Raw genomic sequence first — 16,095 nt, 5'->3', positions numbered from 1 at the left:
TTGAAAAACTTTGAGACATACAATTAATTTTCCCCCTCTTGTATTAACTAGTGATTTATATGACTACATTTTGCTAGTAAACAATGGTGGTGGAATGGTGTTTACTACATAAACACCATTACCACCACCAAACGACTGTGACCCATCCCTCCCACCCACTCCCACCCCCCACTGGCCCAGGAAGCTGCATGTCTACCCCTCACCACAGGGTTTTTACTTTAGTGCCCTACTTACAATTTGGTCAGGTCCTGCTTTTAGTTTCCCTTTCAGATCTTCTTACTCAACTTCTGTTGATGAGTGGGATCATCCCATACTCATCTTTATCTTTCTGACTTAGCTCACTTAACATAATTCCTCTAGCTCTGTCCAAGATGGGTCAGAGAAGGTGGGTTCATTGTTCTTGATAACTGCATAGTATCCATTGTGTATATATACCACAACTTTCTCAGCCACTCATCTGTTGTTGGGCACCTGGGTTACTTCCAGGTTTTAGCTATTATGAATTGTGCTGCTATGAACATAGGAGTACACACCAATTTTTGGTTGGTTGTTATGGAGTCCTTGGGGTATAACCCCAGGAGAGGAATTACTGGATCATATGGAAGGTCCATGACTAGCCTTCTGAAAGTTTTCCAGACAGCTCTCCACAGGGGCTGTACCAATTTACATTCCCACCTGCAATGTAAAAGTGTTCCTCTGTCCCAACAACCTCTCCAGCATTTTTTGCTGCTGTTCTTTTTGATGTATGCCATTCTTACAGGAGTGAGGTGGTATCTTAGTGTTGTCTTAATTTGCATTTCTCTGACAATCAGTGACCTAGAGCAGTTTTTCATATGTTTGTTAGCCTTTTAGATCGCCTCTGAGGTGAATGTTTTGTTCATATCCTGTGCCCATTTTTGGATGGGGTCATTTGCTTTTTTGGTGTTAAGTTTCCTGAGCTTTTTATATATTTTGGTGATTAGTGTCTTGTCTGATGTGTGGCATGTGAAGATCTTCTCCCATTCTGTGGGGGGTCTCTCTGTTTGTTTAATAGTTTCTTTGGATGTGCAGAAGCTTTTCAATTTGATGTAGTCCCATTGGTTTGTTTCTGCTTTAGTCTTCCTTGCAATTGGGTTTGATTCATCAAAGATATCCTTGAGGTGTAGGTGGGAAAGTGTTTTACCAATGTTTTCCTCTAAGTATTTGATTGTTTCTGGTCTGACATCTAGGTCTTTGATCCATCTGGAGTTGATTTTTGTTTCTGGTGAGATGAAGTGGTTCAATTTCATTCTTCTGCATGTTAAAACCCAGTTTTCCCAGCACCATTTATTGAAGAGAGCCTTCTTTTTCCATTTAATCCTTTGGGCCCCCTTATCAAAGATTAGATGCCCATAGGTGTGGGGATTTATTTCTGGGCTTTCAATTCTTTTCCACTGGTCTGTGTGCCTATTTTTGTTCCAGTACCATGCTGTTTTGATGATGATGGCCCTATAATATAGTTTAAGGTCTGGGAGTGTGATGCCTCCATTTCTGTTTCTTTTCCTCAAGATGGTTTTGGCAATTCTAGGTGTTTGCAGGTTCCAGATAAATGATTGTAGTGTTTGTTCTATTCTCTTAAAGAAGCTTGGTGGAACTTTGATGGGTATTGCATTAAATTTGTATATGGCTCTGGGGAGAATATTCATTTTGATGACATTTATTCTTCCAAACCATGAACATGGGATATCTTTCCATTTCTTGGTATCTGTTTCTATTTCCTTGAGTAGCAACTCATAGTTTTCAGTATATAAGTCTTTCACTTCTTTGGTCAACTTTATTCCTAGGTATTTGATTTATTTTGCTGAAACAGTAAATGGGAGTGATTTCTGGATGTCTTCTTCTTCAGATTTAGTGTTTGCATAAAGAAATGCCACTGATTTTTGTACATTGATTTTGTAGCCTGATACTTTGCTATATTGCCTAATAACTTCCCGTCGTTTTCTGCTGGATTCTTTAGGTTTTTCTATGTATACTATCATATCATCTGCAAATAGTGAGAGCTTGACTTCTTCCCTTCCAATCTGTATTCCTTTGATTCCTTTCTCTTGCCTGATTGCTAATGGCAAGAACTTCCAATACTATGTTGAAGAGTAATGGTGACAGTGGACAGCCCTGTCTAGTCCCCGATCTGAGGGGGAATGCTTTCAGTTTCTGTCCACTGAGTATGATGTTGGCTGTAGGTTTGCTATATATAGACTCCTCTATCTTGAGGAATTTCCCATCTATTCCCATTTTTTGTAGAGTTTTGAGCATGAATGGGTGTTGGAATTTGTCAAAGGCTTTCTCTGCATCTATTGAGATAATCATGTGGTTTTTGGCTTTGCTTTTATTGATGTGGTGAATGACACTGATAGACTTACGGATGTTGAACCAGCCTTCATTCCTGGGATGAATCCCACATGGTCATGATGAACGATCTTTTTTTATGTGTTGCTGTATCTGGCTGGCCAAGATCTTGTTTAATATTTTGGCATCTATATTAATCAGAGATATTGGTCTGTAGTTTTCCTTTTTTGTTCTGTCCCTATCAGCTTTTGTTATCAGGGTGATGGTGGCTTCATAAGAGGTGGAAGGGAGTAATCCTGTTTCTTCAATGTTATGGAAAAGCTTAAGAAGTATGGGTACTAACTGTTTCCCGAAAGTTTTGTAGAATTCATTTGTGAAGCCATCTGGTACAAGACTTTCGTTGTTGGGAAGGTTCTTAATAATGGTTTCAATTTCTTTGTCTGTGGTTGGTGCATTTAGATTTTGTCGTTCTTCTTGGTTCAGTTTTGGAAGGGCATTTGCTTTTAGGAACTGTTCCATTTCTTCCAGATTCTCTTGGTTGGTGGCATATAGTTCTTTATAGAAGTATCACAGGATTCTCTGGATTTCTGTGGTGTCAGTTGTGATATCTCCTCCATCATTTACAATTCTATTAATTTGAGTCTTCTCTCTTTTTTGTTTGGTGAGTCTGGCTAGGTGTTTGTAATTTTGTTTAATCTTTCAAAGAACCAACATTTGGCTTCATTGATCTTTTGTATGGTTCTTTTATTTTCGATGTTGTTTATTTCTACTCTACCTTTAGTGATTTCTGTCCTTCTGGATGCTTTACGGTTCCTTTGTTCCTCCTCCTCTAAGTCCTTGATGTGTGCAGTAAGGTCGTTTATTTGAGCTTCTTCTTGGTGTTTAATATGTGATTGTATGGCTATAAGTTTCCCTCTCAGTACTGCTTTAGCTGTGTCCCAAATATTTTGATAGGCTGTGTCTTCATTTTCATTTGTTTCTAGGAACATTTGAATTTCCTGCTTGAGTGAATCTCTGACCCAGTATTTCTTAAGGAGCATGTTGTTTAGTTTCCAAATTCTGTTACTTTTAATAATTTTCTGTTTGTTGTTAAATGTTAGTTTTACTCCACTGTGGTCTGAGAAGATACTTGGGATGATTTCGATGTTCTTGAATTTATTGATGCTGTCGTTGTGGCCTAACATGTTGTCTACCCTTGAGTATGTGTTATGTGGATTTGAAAAGAAGGTATATTCCAGTTTTTTGGGGTGAAGGACTCTGAAAATGTCCAAGAGGTCTAGTCTGTCAATCTCTTCGTTCAATTCTCTTGTATCTTTGTTGGTTCTCTGCTCTGTTGATCTGTCTAAGTGTGAGAGTGGGGTATTGAAGTCTCCCACTATTATTGTATTACTATTGATGTATTTTTGAAATTCTTTCAGTAAGTGCTTGACGTATTTAGATGGTTCCTCATTGGGTGCATAGATGTTAATGATTGTTAAGTCTTCTTGACTGATTGATCCTCTAATCATTATGTAATGTCCTTGCCTATCTTTTATTACTTTATTTAATTTAAAATCTATCGTGTCTGAGATGAGAATGGCTGTTCCTGCCCTTTTCTGTGGTCCGTTAGCCTGTATGATAGTTTTCCATCCTTTCACTTTAAGTCTGTGTTTATCTTGTTGTGACAGATGGGATTCTTGCAAGCACCATATGGTTGGATTATGTTTTCTGATCCATTCCCCCACTCTGTGCCTTTTGATGGGTGAGTTTAAGCCATTGACATTTATTGATATTATGGATTTAATGTATTATAGTGCCATTGTTCAAAAAAAAATTTTTTTTGTTTGCTCTGATATATTGCAAGTATTATAGTGATGTTCTTGTTTATAAGAGGTCTTTTAGAACCTCTTAAGGGACGGTTTGGTGGTGGTTGCCTCCTTTAACTGTTGTTTGTCTAAGAAGGTTTTGATCCCTCCATCTAGTTTGAATGAAAGTCTAGCAGGATATGTTATCCTTGGTTGAAACCCTTTTTCATTCACGGCTCGATAGATATCTTGCCATTCTCTTCTGGCTTTTAGAGTTTGAGTAGAGAAATCTGCAGATAATCTTATGGGTTTTTCCTTGTACGTGACTTTTTGTTTCTCTCTTGCAGCCTTTAGGATCCTTTCTTTATCCTTACTTCTTCTCATTGTGACTATGATGTGTCTTGGTGTCTTCAGGTCTGGGTTGATTCTGTTTGGTACTCTCTGGGCCTCTTGAATCTTGATGTCCTTTCTGTTATTCCGGTCTGGGAAGTTTTATTCTTCTATTATTTCCTCTAGAATGTTGCTTCCCCTTCCTCTCTTTCTTCCTCTGGCAGGCCAATTATGCGAATGTTACTTCTTTTGAGATCATCCCATATGTCTCTGTTGTTGTTTTCAGTGTCTCTCAATCTCTTTTTAAGCTCTTTCACCTCTTTCTTTGTTTTTTATAACTCATCCTCTGTCTCACTAATTCTGTTTTCTGTTTCTGTTAGTCTGCTTTCCCTTGCCTCAGTTTCTTTCTTCATTATAGCTATTTCAGCTTTCAGTTCTCTAATTGCCTCAAGATAATCAGTATTTTCCTTGGGGGTCTCAACTGTTGTTTCCCTAATACTGCCATTCCTTTCCTCCAATGTTGTTTTCATTTATGTGATTAATAAGTTTATTACTGCTTGCATACTTTTCTTATCTGTGGTTACTTCTGTCTGATTTGTAGTTTCTTCTGGGCTCTTGTCTTCATTCATTGGAGTAGCAGTTTTATTTGTTTTTGATCTACCCATTTTTTTGATTTATGTGTTTCTTTTTTTATGCTCTGTGGTTCCTCAGTTGTTGTGTCTTGAGTACAAGCAACACTGTACTAAATACCTTTATGACAATTGCACTCACCAACCTCAGGAATTACAGTAGCAACTGAAGCAAGTATTGAAGCAGTTTAATCACTACCAATTAGCCAAACAATTTCTCCAGTCCATGCAAAAATAGTAACCAAATCGCAGTGTAGAAGAAAGAGAAAAGAAAGAAGGGATAGCAAAAATAGACATTTATGCAAATCTACTATCTGTTGTATATTCTAGGGGAAACAAGAGGGGAAAGGGAACTAGAGCAGAGACACACACATAGAGAGTCCACTCTGAGTCAGATTTCTTCCCCAAAATAATTCAAAAATTCAGAAAGGCAAAGAAGAAGGAAGGAAGAAGTGTGTGACAAGGTAAAAAAAAAAAAAAAAAGAAAAAAGAGACAAGTGAGAGAAAGGGAAAAGTTAAGAAAAAGAGCTGTAATTAAAGAGCAGTGAATGAAAGTTTTTTTTTGATTGCTTTATTTTTAATTTATTTTAATTTGATTTTGTTAATTAGCTAGGAAGAGAAGGGAGGGGAGAGTCTGTAAAGGAGGTAGGAGTAAGGAGACAAGTTCCTCCCACAATAGATAAGATTCCCACTACCCTAGCAATGAAAGATACCCTAAGAGTTAATTCTGATCAACCTAAAGGGGGGGAAGATATATGCCTTTATATAATATTAATAATAAAATAGAGCAGGTTAAAAAAAAAACCCTGTCCCAGAATTCCTCAGACCTCGTGACCAGAGGCAGCTGATTGTTAAGAATGAGAAAAAAAAAAACAAAAACTCAGGACTAGACAAGGATAGCTGAAATAGACAGTTATGCAAATCTACTGTCCACTGTATATTCTAGGGGTGGCTAAAGGAGGAAGGGAAGTTGAGTAGAGACACTCGCAGTGAGAGTCCACACTGAGTCAGAATTCTTCCCCCAAATAATTCCAAAATGTGTATCAGTGAATTCAAAAAAGCACTGATTGGTGATGTGGGGACTGTGGCCTGTGGCTTTGGAAGCTGTAGGATTAAGGAAGAAAGGGTGACAAGAATGAGAAAAAGAAAAAAAAAGAGAGAGAGAAAAGAAAAAGATAAGAAAAAGAACAGTCATAAAAGAGGTGAAAGGAAAGAGTTTATTTATTTATTTATTTTTAATTATTTAATTAGCTATGTGGGGAGAGGTGGGGGGGGGTTGGCTACTTAAAAAGAAAATAGGCCAGAAGTTTCAGAAGGATATAGACTTAGAATGAATGATACTCCCTGGTGGGACAGGAAGTTGGTAAAGACAAAAGCTCAGCAGGGGAGCCTGCTAGGAGCTGGTCCCCAGGGACTGGTTATGGGGGGGGGTGTGCTTAATAATTAAAAGGAAAGAATTTTTCCCCTATTTTTTATACTCTATTTCTTAACCCAAATTAAGTTATAGTCACCTCCTTGGTGTTACCGCTAGGACCCCTTATTGACTGGCCTACTAAAGGCAGAAAATCCTACCGTTTCCAGAAGATGTGGTCAGAGCTCAAGCCACTAGCAGCTTCTCAGTCTGCCATCTTCCAGGAACCTCCACATTATAATTTTCTAATCCCTTTCCTCCTTATTATATTATTTGACCTTCTTGCATTGCTGGATTAGAATCATTATGCATGTGAGATTCATAGCAATTATGGCTCTGAGTGTTAATAAGTATTTATTCTGATTTTATTATAAAATAATGTTATGGTTATGTTAAATTACAGAAATGTGTGAATTTGGCCATCGGTCTCACAAAACAGAGCCATTGAAACTATTGCCAAAAGCAAAAGTAATCATAGTTTCTTTTTAAAATATTCCTTGTTAAGATAAACATGCACAGGTCGTTAAATGAAAAGAAGACACCAGCTTTTACTTTCAATGACAGAGTTAGAAAGATAAAGGAAAGGCAGGTAGTTGCTACCATTTCTGGATGGAAATTTTTCCTGGAACTCTGAACATGCTTCATTGTGCTTATTTTCCTTTAAACGAATGTTCCACAGCTCTAAATTAGAATAACTATGCTTCTTTTTCTTTCCCCTAGAGATACTATAGATAAATGGCTATAACAGACAGAAGCAGTTTATTTTATGACCTAAGACAATGTTCCAGTGCACAGGTTACTAGAAAGGTCATACATATATCCAGGTATAGGACTCTAAGTCGTGTATATGAATAACAATTGGTTTCAAAAATCAATAAAATGCATGTGTAGCAACAAAAGGTGTTGGAGCAGAAGTATAATAACATGATGACTGGTCTTAGAGCTAGTGACTTGTATATGAGAATTTTCTCTCAAATAAAGTGATTAAGTAGACTAAACGTATCAGTCAATAAGCTTGCATACTGCTAATTTCTATGGGTTTAGGTATAAAATAAACATATCATGCCCTACAATCACTGAAATAAACACTGTCTTTAAAATTTTGAGCTAAGAAATATATACCTGGGGAATTTATTTTCTCTCTTTTGCTACCTGCTGCAGTGATGCCTTTTCTAAAGTTGTTTTAATCTTGGTGTATGCTCCCCCCCTTAATATGTATGGTGGCAATGAATTGTTGACCAATAAGAATTAAACAAAGCCATGCTGAAATGAATTTAGAGTAAAATAGACAAAAGGGTATACATATAAAAACATGAGACTGTGAATTGGGCTCTCACATGGCGGGGAGAGCAGAGAGTGGATCACTGTCTTCCTCTTCTTATAAGGACTTTCCTCCCATCCTGGAAACTAGATTCTTTATGTCCCCATGGTACCACCTCCAAATATTATACATTAGGGCTTTACTACATAAATTTTGTAGGTACAAAAATATTAAATCCAGAGCATTCCTTTTCATTTTTTAATTTTTTTCAGACAAATAATAATTGAGAATAGACAATAAAGTGAGAGAGATAGAGACATATGGGGGGCCTGGCACACCTGTCAAGTACTCATATTACCAAGCACAAGGACCAGGGTTCAAGCCCTTACTCCCCACCTGCAGAGGGTGTGCTTCACAAGTAGTGAGGCAGGTCTGGAGGTGTCTATCTTTCTCTCCTCTCTATCTCCTTGTCCTTTCTTGATTTCTCTCTGTCGTATCTAATACAATTGGGGGGGAGGGCCTTCATAAACCAAGGATTTATAGTGCTGGCACCAAGCCCCAGAGATAACTCTGGTCACAAAAAAGGGTGGGGTTAGGCACTTGGAGCACTGCTTCATCACTTGGGAAGCTTCCTAGCTGTAGGCAGGGACCAGGGGCTTGAACCTGTATCCTTGGATACTGCAACAAGTGCATTGAACCAGATACACTATTGTCCCTTTCCCTTAAATTTTTATTATTTCTGAACTGCTACTTGAATTTACTATTACCTTTAGCCTGTTGTTTACTTTTCTCATTAGAACTTAAAAATGCTAATCACAGTAATTAAAATTTCCTATATGATAATTCCAGTATCTGGATGATATCAGAGACTTATTGGTTATATTTTTCTTCACTTCAGAAGTGTGTTCTGCATGTTTTATATCATCTTTCTGAAAGGCAGACAGATGGTGATGCTTTGTGTGTTAGAAGTGAGATAGTCTTTTTCTCATCTGATTGTATGTTCTTTTCTGGGAGTTAGGATACATTTAGTGCTTACTGTAGCTATAAGCATCAGATACTTTATTTTCCTATGATGTCATTGTTTTTACCTTTTCTTGGCTGGTGTACTGAATTGACTCTATATAAGACAAACCATTAGATGATCTCAACAGATATTAGAAAATAATGTGAGTCGAGGACATAGTGGGGGTTGTATTGTTATGTGGAAAACTGAGAAATGTTATGCTTGTACAAACTATTGTATTTACTCTTAAATGTAAAATATTAATCCCCAAATAAAGAAAAAAGAAAATAAAGTGAGTTATTAGGAGATGGATCGGGTGGGGGAGATAGCATAATGGTTATGCAAACAGATTCTCATGCCTGAGACTCCTAAGTCCCAGGTTCAATCCCCCACACCACCATATGTCAGAGCTGAGCAGTGCTCTGGTGTTTCTCTCTGTGTCTCTCTCTGCATCTCTCTCAAAAATAAAATAAATAAAATATTTTTTAAAAAGGAGATGGATCATTCAGTAGAACATATACTTCCCCTTGTGCGAGGATCCCGGTTCAAGCTCCTAAATACACACAAAGCACCTAAAAGGGGAACCCCAAGAGCTGTGGAATGTTGCTGCAGTGCCCCACCTTCTTTCTCTCTGTCTCTCACTCTCCCCTTTATGTTTCTTACCCTCCATATTAAAACAAAGAATGTTTTAATATTCAGTATGCTTTTATATTAGAACTCTTAGAAGTCTGGAAATAGGAAAAATTCTGTTAAAAACTTGATAACATTTATATAACAAAGTTCTAACATAAGCCCAAGCCTTACACTTCACCTGCTGGTATTATACACTTATAGTTTTCAGTTAGCTATTTTTATTTTAGTTTCTTCATATAGAAGCTTAAATTATTAATTTGGTTCATCACTGATAGCTATCTTGTTCCTTCTATCCAAAAAAGTCAGTCCATAGTTGTAAAACCATGGTGATGACAAAAAAGTTGTTATCACTTTTATTAGTGCTATCTAGGAGAAAATAAGAGCAAAAGGAAGAGGGGATTGAGCTGTCATTATAAAACTCTAAGTGCTCTTCAACTCCTAATTGGTAGGTTTCTCTTTCACTGTTTTAGAGCACATGTATAATTATTGAAATATTTTCAGAAAATACACTTATATTTAGATGGGAGAAGCTGGGAAATGGATTTGCTTTCATCAGGTCTGCAAACAGGTTATTTTGATAGTTATTTTCTTTCCTAATATTATGATTGCTATCCATATTTCTTATTTTTAACAATGTTGTTATTAGGAGAGGAGCTTTTCATATAAATTTTTCTTTAGCATATACATTTTTCGCTTACTTTGTTTTTTTTTTTCCAGCTTTAGGAGACTTTCTATGTGGTATATTTAAAATTCATTGTATTTTAGATCTATTGGACTATAACTTAATGTTTCATCAGTTCTAGAAAATCCCCACAGATTTTCTTCTCAAAGATTACGGTACTGTCATTCTCTGTATATCTTACTACTATTTCAATTAATTATCTGTGAAATTCTCTACTATATCTGCATCATCCAGTAATTTGGTGTAGTATTTTCAGTGATTGTCTCACTTTGTCTTGTCTGGATATGTGTAAAATAGTGTTTCCTGCTTCACCTCAAGTGTATACTATAGATATAATCTCTTAGTTTGAAAATTATTTCAAGTAAAATAATGCTTACATATAATATCCTAAAATGAATAATGTATATAATTTTGACACATTGAAAAAATGTGAGATGCTATTGCAAACGATTTATAAAAAAATGTAAAGTAGGTCCCAATTTCAGAGGTGAAAATATGTGTGAGGTTCAATGAAGTAGGATGAATCTGGTGAAATTGCCTATTTGGGTAGTGTATATCTTTGCCAAGCATGTGTCCCAGGTTTGAGTCCAGCCCTTACTGCATTAAGGAAGCTCTAATTCTGTGTTCTTTCTCTCTCTCTCTCTCTCTCTCTCTCCCCCACTTTCTTTCTTTCTTTGCCTCTCTGTCTCTGTATTAATAATAAAACAAAAATAAGGGTATAACTGTGGGAAATAAACTCTTCAATTCATAGCTTTTCAACCTCTAACACATCTTCTAAGGGAAATATAATTATGAAGCTTTCCCATGATGGGAAATAGATATAGGCATCACATTTATTACTATAGAATCCATGTCTCACTTCTAGGCATCTCTTATTTTAAGAACCCTCTTGTTCCTTCCTAAATTTTCCTTCTATCAGAGTCTCTGTCAATTTTCATCACAATAATTCACATTGCCATAGAGCCCATAGATTTCTTCATATCTTAAGCCTTACAACCAATCCCAAAACATTGCCTTCATAAAGAAGAAATTTTTGACAAGAGAAAAATGTGGGGGAATCATCATCAGTGTATGAAGAGGCTTGATGAAATGAAGTTACTTATTGGGAAAGATATCGTCTTCATTTCCTTGTGGAAACCACTCTTCCAAACTTAGGAATTCAGATATATTGATTTTTAACAAATTTTTAACAGCAATATCACATAGAGGAATGAAAAAGAAAGTTATCTAAAAATTAAATAATATATAAAGTAGGAATAATATATAAATCTTGGGAAAGTTTTTTTTTTTTTTAAATCATATAACAAGGGCTTTTTTTTTTTTTCCTTCAGGGTTATTGCTGGACCTCAGTGCTTGCACTAGTAATCCACTGCTCCTGGAGACCATTTTTCTTCTGTTTTTGTTGTTGCTGTTGTTCTTGTTGGATAGGACAGAGAGAAATTGAGAGAGAAGTGGAATATAGACAGGGCAAGAGAAAGATATACACCTGCAGACCTGCTTCAAGGCTTGTGAAGCAAGTCCCCTGCAGGTGGGAAGCCTGGGGCTCCAAACAGGATCCTTTAGCTAGTCCTTAAGCTTCTCACTATGTGTGCTCAACCCTGTGCATCATCACAGGGTCCCATAAATAGTTTTTAAGTTGATGACTTGAACTCTTTTGGGATAAATAAAAGTTTTATTTTATTTTATTTTATTTTGAGACAGATAGAAAGTGTGTGCCAAGCTCTATTCGATTGTCATATGCAGTGCCAGTGATTGAACCTGAGACTTCATCCATCCAAGTTACATTTTCTACCATTATTCTACTTTCTGAATCCAAGATTTTCATGTTAACTGACTACTCAAAATACATTTGCCCACACTTGCCCCTCCCATGGTATTATACTATTCAAGAAAACACCACCCGCCCCTTCCACGGTATTATACTATTCAAGAAAACACCACTACCAAAACTCTAGAGGAACTCATTAAATAAATAGCTGACATATTATATGTGTCATATTATATGTGACATATTATAGTTTATAAGTTAGAATCGCAATTTTTAAAATCTTTCATATCCGCAATAGGCACCATTACAATTAGAAACCCTTTAATTATGTTGTAAAGATCTGGTATTCCAGGAAAATGTCACTTCAAAATAAACTTCTAACAGTTAATTATCAGTGATATTTAACTTGTACAAAAATTAAATATCACCATATAATCCCATGATCATTTTATTGCCTTTGTAGACATTTCAATATTTTAAGGGTTTTCAAGTAACAATGAAATAGGCTTGCCACTGAGCCCTGTTCTTAGCTTTGTCTAAAAAACTATGACATTCTTGTGCTTTGTTTTACAAATAGACCTTTAAAAATAAACATGGGAAAAGAGTGCATTACCATCAAGAAATAAACATAAAATTATACCATGTACTTTAAGCTGGCAAAATCCCAAGAGTTCATTTTTTTAAATGTGATATACAAAATTCACTGAAATAAGAAATCTATCTCCCAGTTTCTGTCAGAGTGTAGCCAAGATCACAACTTAAGAACTGCTACCAGTACTTTCAAAAGTGCAATTCTATGAATAAACTAAAGTTTATTAACAGTTATGTAGGAGTTTCAGCAAAAGTGATAAATGCTGCATATTGCTGACTTCATACTACATATGTAATAGGTTTCATAAAGTATGTGTATAAGTTAAACCTTAATTGAGAGGAATAAATGACAGATGTTCTCACTGTATTGTATACTTAAAAGAATTTGGTTATTTGAGTTAGATAAATAAATACAATAGTTGGCAGTTAGATGGCTATGTGTATCTTCCCTGGTGGTATAGTGTCGTAGAATTTATACTCCTCACATTCTCAGCCTGTTGGCAAAATGTTAGCTACTGAGTCTCACTTGTACTTGTTAAATTAATCAGATGATAATCCATTACACTCAGGTAGTTCTGATACCTTAGCAGTTATATAAGTAAACTATATCCTGTGCCTATAAATACCTCTAATCTTTATTGAAAAATAAACAATCACTAATAACCAAGGAAACTTTTCCAGAGAAGGCAAGTAGTTAATCTATAGGCAATCTATAATTTTCTTACTTTGATTCTACTTCTCTATACACCTCTTTCCTCCTGTTTCCTGCTGGAGTGCTTCTTTCCACTTTAGAAATGGTGCTGAATGAATCATTGATTTTTGCTCAAACTCTTAAAATTTCCAGTATGTGGTGCTTTGTCTTTTAATGCACTCAAGTGTAAATGAAGAAGTCAGAACTACTGTTTTATCCAAAGACATGAAAATTCTAATAGAAGATATTTTGAGTTTTCTGCTATAAAGCATTAATATCTTTCACTTGCATAATTCTCACTATTCTCTGATGCTGAGGTTGGTGTTAGTAGCTGAATATGTCATATTCTATATATGTTTAACACCCATGTTATTGCAGAAGAAATTTTTGCCTCCTACTAATAAAGAGACTTAGCAATAAGAGTCCACTTATTACTTCTATTCTTTCTGCAAACTCAGTGAAAGAAATTATAGTTATCATTAATTCAAAGATGAAATAATTGCCCTGAGTCTCAGGAGTATTTATGATTCCTCCATGAGTAAAGATTTCAGATTTCCTACTGCGTTATATAACATCAAAGCTATAAGGGAAATCAGTGGATACACATAAAATATTTAACACCATGACAAAATGGCATGGAAATATTACATATATATATATATATATATATATATATATATATATATGTATATGAAACAACTGCAGAGTAAACAAGAGTCAATTACCTTCTCTGTCTGAAATATGTATGTGATAAAGCTTCAGAAACAAACTGTAGATAATTTTAATTTATATTGCTTACATGTGGATGATCACTGCACTTTATACTTAAGCCTATTATGTTTTTATTCTTTTGATTCGAGGTGGAAATACTTTTAGGAAAAGGTGAATGAATTCAAAAGGAATTAATATTTTAAAAGAATTTATTCATTTATATCATAAATATATCATGTGCATCAAGCAACCTATTTTAAATTTTTCAGGCACTCTAGACCAAGATTTTTTTAGAACATACCATCCTTTCCTCCAATTATATATATATATATATATATATATATATAAAACTTATATTTACTTCTAATTTCTTTTGTTATACATTCTTTGTCCTTTTTCTCATTTTCCATCTTATTATAAAGGAATAATATAGTAAATATATATGATTAACATTTCAAACTTGCTCAAACTTTTTCTTGAATGTTTTCTTTTTGTCCTCTCAAGTGTAGATTCCAGAAACAGATATTTATCTGTAATACCTTAGAAAGTTAAGTACTGAGAATTGACTGATTTAAGGAATGGGAGGAATTCAGTTTATTTTTACATTGAAATACTGTATAAATATGCATATAGATATATATTTAAAAGCTACAAGAACAGATGGATAGTGATACCTTTGGTTGAATGCACAAGGAGCACAGTTCAAACCCTCCATATCTACCTGCAGAGGAAAAGTTTTCATGAGCAGTGCATAACAGTGCTACAGCTGTCTCTCCTTTCTCTATTCCCTTTTCTCCCCTTTCCTCTTTATAAATAATAAATCATTTAAAATCTATAATAACATTAATAAATATAATAAAATATCTTAAATATATATTTTTAATTTTTATAACTGATTTAATAGTGATTTACAAGATCTTAAGGTAACAGTGATATTCCACTTCACTCCCACTTCTGAAGTTCTGTACCCTCCCCCCAATTGTAACCAACATATTTCTTCCAAGGTTATAATGGTGGGTTGACAAAATGTGTGTGTGTTTATGTTTTTTCCCTTTTTAAAGTTTGTGTGTTTCAATTTTCAATATTCCATTTATGAGTGAAATAATTCCATATATGTCTTTCACTTCACTAAACATAAACACTGCCAGTCCCATCCATTTGGTCCCGAAGGACACACAGTCTTTTTGAACAGCTGATAAGTACTTTATTGAGTATATGTCCTATGACTTTATTTTTTGTTTGTATCTATGTGTGTATGTATGTATTTATGTATGTATGTATTTACCTTCAGGGTTATCTCTGGGGCTCAGAGGCTACACTATGAATCCAGTGCTCCTGGTGGCCACATTTTTAATTTTTATTTTATTTATTTATTTGTTTTGCCTCTGGTGTTATCGCTGGGGTTCAGTGCCTGCCCTATGAATCCACTGCTCCTGGAGGCAATTTTTCCCATTTTTGTTGCCCTACTTGTTGTTGTTGGATAGGACAGAAAGAAATCGAGAGGGGAGGGGAAGAAAGAGGGAAGAGACAGATAGACACTTACAGACCTGCTTCATTGCTTGTGAAGCAACCCCACTGCAGATGGGGAGCCAGGACTCGAATAAGGATCCTTACACCGGCCCACGTGCATAGGACCATGTGTGTTGTGCCATGTGCGCTTTACCCACTGCACTACTGCCTGGCCTCAGTGGACACTTTTTTTTTTTTTTCAATTTTATTGGATAAGACAGAGAGAACTTGAGAGGGGAGGGGAAGATAGAGGCGGAGAGAGAAAGATAGACACCTGCAGACCTGCTTCACAGCTTGTGAAGCGACCTCACCCCTGAAGGTGGGGAGCTGGGGTCCTGAACCAGGACCCTTGCATGGATACTTTATACTTAGTGCACTTAACTTGGTGTGCCACTGCCCGACTGCCTATCTTTTTGTATTTATAAGCCTTGAATTAGTAAATTTTATTTCACTGATAAAGTCTCCTTTAACCTCTAAGTATTCCCGGTAGATTAATCTCCCCCCTCCCCTGATATTTTAAATTTTTAATCAGGAAGATGGAAAGGCAGAGAAACACATGGGCAAGGAAAACAGTGCCTTACTAAGCTGTTCTCTAGAATGTCTTTCCTCTCAGAGATGATGAAAAGTAAGGGCTTTTGTTCACAAAAGTCCTTGGTCCTGTGGGATTGGAATTCAAAGGCCTCTGTCACTTTCCTCCAATATTTATTTCTCTGGGAGTATGGAGAAAAGTTCCTTTTGGGATACAATGAAAAGAGTTCTGACTGAAGTAATTTCTTTTGTGCTGGACA

The sequence above is a fragment of the Erinaceus europaeus genome, chromosome 6 (assembly GCF_950295315.1).
Source record: "Erinaceus europaeus chromosome 6, mEriEur2.1, whole genome shotgun sequence".
Taxonomy (NCBI): Eukaryota; Metazoa; Chordata; class Mammalia; order Eulipotyphla; family Erinaceidae; genus Erinaceus; species Erinaceus europaeus.
Note: the sequence above shows the minus strand (reverse complement) of the source record.